We start from the raw sequence: 6,627 nt of genomic DNA on the forward strand, positions 1-6,627 counted from the left end.
CCCTCTCTCTCTCTCTTTCTTTTTTTCACAGTTGCATGTATCCTGTAGCCGAAATTTAGCACAGCATGCCCTTTAAAATAAAAGTAGCTGTTGGAGCAGTATTTTAAATGTTCTGTGCAGTACTGAATGGTCTAGCATGTCACTCAGTGTAGGAAAGTATACACAGGGCAGCATTCCCAGCAATCAGGTATAAAGCCAAAGGGATAAGTGCATTTGCAACTTAGACCAGTATTCCCCAGTTGCCTCATCTATCAGTGGGTAATTTTGTCCTTTATGTTATGATAAACAAATGCCTGAGTCCATGCTCTATTTTTTTTTTTTTTTAAGTAAAGAGCCTTTTATCCATCCTTTGGATTCTCATCATCTTATCAATTCAAACAGGATCCTGGTGTAATTTTTAGTCTCCATTTTTAATGAACTGGGCTGAACAAGTATCTTTATTTCTAGTGAATATTAGCATCTATCTGTTTGTCTATTTATTTATGGTGACTCCTCCATGTGTGTCTGTGGTTCTTTATGTGTGTCTATTGATTTCTTTATGGTGAGATTACTTTGTTGTTGTTAATGATGGAAATTCACATCTCCCCCTCTTCCCATTTGCTGCCAATACTTTAAACAAGGAGGTGTGTTTATTTAAAGGTTTGTGTCCCAGACTCCCTGGGCAAGTCTAGTAAATGTGGGAGGATGAGGGTACAAACAACAAGAATTATGTCTCACAGCTGTGGAGACTGAGAAGCCCCAAGACCAAGGTGCCAAGAGTCTCTCTGTCTGCTGAGGGCTCCTTGCTTTTAGATGGCACCATTCAGGGTTTTTTGTTTTGTTTTGTTTTGTTTTGTTTTGTTTTTTGTTTTTGTTTTTGTTTTTGTTTTTGTTTTTGTTTTTTTGGTCGCTTCCCTGAAAGAACAAGACAGAAATTGCAGTAGCAGCAACAGTAGTGGATTCTGCTCACAGGTCAGCTAGGTCATAGCTACTTCATTTGATTCTTGTGAGCCGATCACAGCCCTGATGAAAATGTCCATCCTGCTCACTTTGAGTGCTTTCAAGGACCATTGTCAAGCAGGTCACAGACACCAGGATTTGAAGTTTGCTCTTGCCTTCATCTTGGCTTTAGGTTGTCCTCACTTCCAGAATCAGAATGAGCACAGCCCTGGCGTGGAGATTCCAGGCTGTTTCAAAACATTTTAACTGAGGTGTTCACACCTCAAAAGATGGATCTGTATTGACTATTTGCTCAGGACTTGAGAGACAACTTGTGAAGCACTCTAGCATTTGGCTTACCAAACTGCTGCCTGACCTTGTAACCTGCCTGGTAGAAATGAAGATAAATTGGAGAAACATCTGTGTTTCTCCTTTTGTTAGCAGACCCTTGAATCAGGTGACCCCAAGAAACTGGAATCCGCCCCCACCCCAGGAATCTCATGCTGAATAAAAAAAGAAAAGACTAAAGCTTGGTGACAGCCAAAGAAGGAACTTGTCTATTAGGAAAGCGTGTTCCCACAGTGACGACAACTTGTCAGACAACCTACCATAGCCTGAGTTTCTCACCCAGTGCCATGACCTAGGCTGGCCACACATGCTTACATGGTCCTCAGACTCCAGGCTTGGACCAGGACACACCCCAACACCCTCAACCTACAGGCCCCTCTTGCACTGTATTTCAACCTCCCTGGGCAATCAGATGCTGTGAATCTTGCACCATGGTCTGACTGGGGGAGTTCTCTTCTCCTCCATACATCCTCCTCCCTAAGCCCCAGATTTAGGCCCGAAGTCTAGGCTTGGATCAGGATGCACATTAAACACCAGCCCAGTCCCCTGTGTCAATTTCACTTCATTCTACCTAAGTTTTAGTCAACCTGATCCACACATCCTGAGTTCTGGCCCAGCCTGTTCTGTCCTTCTCAGACATAGAACTAACCAAATAAGTCCCCATGTCCAAACTTCATGGTAAAAATATAGAAAATATAAAAAATCAAGGCAGAGACTTCCCTGTAAAATCCACTACTTCTATAGAAATTATTACCAGTGAGAATTGCCTAGATGAAGCCTAGGGCATAGAATTTGAAAGAAAAATCATAAACTTCATCAAAGAACTTAAGGAGTTTAAAAGAGACACAAAGAAAGCTTGTGAACTTACAGAGAATGCCACCTGAGTGAATACCAAGAAGATATAAACATAAGGCTGATGGAAATGACAAGGACAGTGCAGGAATTCAAAACAAACATTTAATAAAGAGATAGAAACATTGAAGCGAGCTCAAATGGAAATGAATATGCAATCAAAACTCCAATAACCCAACTAGAAAACTCAAGGAAAACCTTACAAGTAGGATGAATTAATCAGAAAGATGGAATATCAGGGCTTGATAAAGTAGGATCTAGATAAAACAAGCAAATAATATGAAAGAAAAAAAAACTGGAAAGGAATAAAGAAGAAGTATGGGACACCATGAAAAGACCAAACCTTCAAATTATAGAAATAGATGGATGAGGGAGAAGAATCCCAAGTCAGGGGCATAGACAAGATCATAGAAAAAAAGTTCCCAAACTAAGGAAAGACACACCCATACAGAAGCACACAGAAGCCCAACTAGACAAGGCCAGAAAAGAAAACTGTGGCATAAATCCTAATTGGTCTTATAATAAAAACCCGGAGCCAGATATCGGGGTAAATGCTGAAAGATCAGAGGAAACAAGCCACAGCTACTTCTCACCTGCCAACTCCTCAGCAGAAAGGGGAAGATCCTCTCTCCATGAATGCCCCTGAGTCCTCAGCTGGAAGGGCTGAGTTCCTGTCTCCTCCCACCTTACATGCCTTTCTCCACCCAGCTATATCACTTCCTGTCTCAGCCTTCCTAGTGTTGGGGTTAATGGTGTGTATGCTTCCCAAATACTGGGAGCAAAGGCTTGAGATTGCCAAGTGCTGGGATTAAAGGTGTGTGCCACCACTGCCTGGCCTCAATGGCTAACTCTGTGCCTGGTTCTGCCCTCTGACCTTCAGACAAGCTTTATTTGTTACAGTACAGACAGAAAGTCACCACAGAAAACCCCCATGGCATATCATCGTTCAAACACTAAGTATACAGAACATAGAAGGAGTATTGAAAGCTGCAAGAAAAAGTCACCCAGTTGTTTGAAAACTCTTCAAATAACAGCTGATTTCTCAATGGTTGGCAAGCCAGAATAGACTGGACAATGCATTCCAAGTCCTAAAAGACTGTGACCGGCAACCTATAGTAATGTACTCAGCAAAACTGTCATCATTGAAGTAGAGAGAAAAACTTTCCATGATATATACAGTCTAAAATTTTATATACAAGATCAAACCTAAGGAAAACATAGGAAGCAATATTTCAAGGTGAAGGGAGAAGTGAGCATAACCAAGAGACTGTAGAAAGACAAGAAAGCTATCATTACTGAAACATAAAATAACCACTGAGAACACAAATAAAACCACTAGAAGTCAACAACAAAATGATTGCAATCAATATTCACTTTCAATAATAATTTTGAATATTAATGACCTAAGTTTCTAAGCAAAAGATACAGGCTTGTAGTGGGACTTCCTCTGTCCTGCCACTGAGCTCCCAAATTACCACAAGGGGAGTTATTATTAATTATGAAAGCTTGGCCAATAGCTTAGGCTTGTTGATAGCTAGCTTGTATAACTTAAATTAACCCATTTCCTTTCTTTCCTTTTCTTTCTTTCTTTTTTGTTTTTTTGTTTTTTTGTTTTTTGGGTGTTTTTTGGTTTTTTGAGACAGGGTTTCTTTGTGTAGCTTTGGAGCCTGTCCTGGAACTCGCTCTGTAGTAGCCCAGGCTGGCCTCGAACTCACAGAGATCCACCTGCCTCTGCCTCCCAAGTGCTGGGCGGCACCGCCACCGCCGCCACCACCACCCAACAAATTAACCCATTTCTACTAGTGTATGTGCTGCCCCGGGCTCGTTTACCTCATCTACATACTTCCCATCTTTCTTGTTCTACATCTCACGGCATTTCTTGAGACTCTGCTCTTCTTCTTCCCAGTGTCCTCCTAGTCCGGCTCTCCCTCTCAATCTCTCTCTGCCCAGCTATAGGCCAGTCAGCTCTTTATTATCCAGTGAGAGTAATACATATTTACAGTGTATAAAGATTGTTCCATTTCTCTATTTTTATCTACTTAAAAAGGAAGGGTTTGTTTTTTTTTTTTTTGCAATTTTGCACAGGGACAAATAGCCAAACGAATGGAAGCACATGAATTATGAACCAAAGGCTATGGAGCCCCCAGCTGGATCAGGCCCTCTGGATAAGTGAGACCATTGAATAGCTCAAACTGTTTGGGAGGCACCCAGTCTGTGGGACCAGGATCTGTCTTTAGTGCATGAGCTGGCTGTTTGAAACCTTGGGCTTACACAGGAACACTTTGCTCAGTCTGGAAGGAGGTGACAGGACCTGCCTGTACTGAATTCACCAGGTTTAAATGAATCCCCAGGGGTGCCTTGATCCTGGAGGACATGGGAATGGAGGGGAGGGGCTGGGGGGAAGGTGGGGGTGGGGCAGGAGGAGGGAAGACAGGGGAACCCATGGCTGATGTATAAAATTTAAAACACATAATAATAAAGAAAAAAAATGCAAAAAAGGAAGGTTTTAACTTTCACATAGTAAAACTACATATAACAAAAATAGTTGTTGAGTAAGAATTACAGTTACAATATCCAATCCAAATGGCAAATTTAGAGAAAATATTTTATTATCTCTCTTATCTTTGTAAGTCTAAAGTTTTATACTTAATTTACCTTTAATCATAACTAAGGAAAACTTTAAATCTAATTGTTTAGTCTTTAACTCCATCAAAGACCCCAGAAAGGGTGTAATGTTACCTAACAACAGGAACATCTGGATGCCTGGACAGTCACCCAAGGTTTGGCCTATAGGCCTGACATATCAGACAGAAAATTTTGAGAAGCAGGAAAATTTGAAGGACTGACCTACCTTGCTTTGGCAAAGTTTGGCAGTAGCATTTTTTGTGTCCTACTAGTCCAGTTTGGACAGTAAACTATCAGCAATTGAGGCAATTAGCAATTTTTGCCCAAATGGCTAATTTTTGCCATAAAGAAAGCAAAATCATCTTCTTTTGAAGTAAATTGGTGCTGTCAGGAACAGATGTGTCTCAGTGCCATGAAAAGCCTCAGGTTATTAAACATATGAAATGCCATATTCTGTAGATCTTTGAAGTGTTTGAAGACAATCTAACTACCTAAATATATGTTTAACCTTGAAAATATATGCACTATGACTTCAAGTTTGATTATTTTAGATGACTAACTACCAACCTGTTTTTTTAAATTATACATTTACATTTTTAAATGAGTTGCATAAGCACAATACCCCAAACAAGAGTATATATATATGTATATTAGTAAAAATAACATTATATCTGTATCAATAAACCAAAATCCATACCAATGTAAAATATTTTGAGATTTTTTTGTATCATTGGGTATGCTCTAATCTATCATTCCTGAGGATTTGGCTCTGCTCTTTAAGTTGCTTTCTGGAGGCTCTTGCTTAAATTCTATAAAAATGTCACACCTGAAACAGAACAGGTTATTGACATCTTGGGCAATGTGGCTGCTACGGCAAAAGCTCATGGATGTATTTCAGTGAACAAAATTTTAAAAATTAAAATTTATTCATTATACCATTGATACATATTCTGGATTTCAATGGCCATCTGCTTTGAACTCTGCAAAGACTGATTATATGATTACAAATTCATTAGAGGCAATGGCTATAATGTGTAAACCAATACAAATGAAAACTGTTTATATCCCTGCTTATGTTTTCAATAAATGAAATGTTTTTGCACATTATAACATAAAACACATTACAGAAATACTGTATAATCCTATAGGACAAGCAGTTGTTGAAAGATCTAGTCACACTCCACCAGCGATCGTTTTTCATATTTATTTGTTTGTTTGTTTTTCAAGACATGTTTTCTCTGTGAAGTAGTCCTAGCTATCCTGGAACTCACTCTGTAGACCAGGCTGGCCTCGAACTCACAGAGATCAGCCTGCCTCTGTCTCCTGGAATTAAAGCTGTGCACCACCACCATCACCTTTTTAAACAGAAGGGGGATAAGAGGACCCCCAGAGATAGATTGCATAATGCTTTGCTAGTTTAAAATTTTTAAATGCTAATTAAACAGGCACAAGAGCTGCTCAAAGTATTGGATTGTGGAATAAACTGCTGAGTTCAGTCAGGCTGTGTATTGCAATGTTTTAACATCAGAATGGAACCAGAAAGGTGTTATGTTGAGGCCAAGGATATGCTTATGTTTCTGCAGTAGACAAAAAGTTGTGGTTATCATCAACATTGATAAACATTTGACAGGAGCAAGAGAAGTCTCTTGGACGTTTGGCAGCTGACATGGGTGAGGGGACTCTGAGGAAGAAGAGATTCAAAAGCCTTTAAAATGAAGGGCTGATCCTCCCACCTGGGGGCAGTCTAAGAATTTGTGTGACAAAGGGGATGCAATAGTTCAACTTCCTGAGAAATCTTTAAATGCTACAACGTTGTTCCTTGCTATACTGTCTCTGGTAACTATACAGGTTATGGGAACGAATCATACATATTTCTAATTCTCC

The sequence above is a fragment of the Onychomys torridus genome, chromosome 16 (assembly GCF_903995425.1).
Source record: "Onychomys torridus chromosome 16, mOncTor1.1, whole genome shotgun sequence".
NCBI lineage: Eukaryota > Metazoa > Chordata > Mammalia > Rodentia > Cricetidae > Onychomys > Onychomys torridus.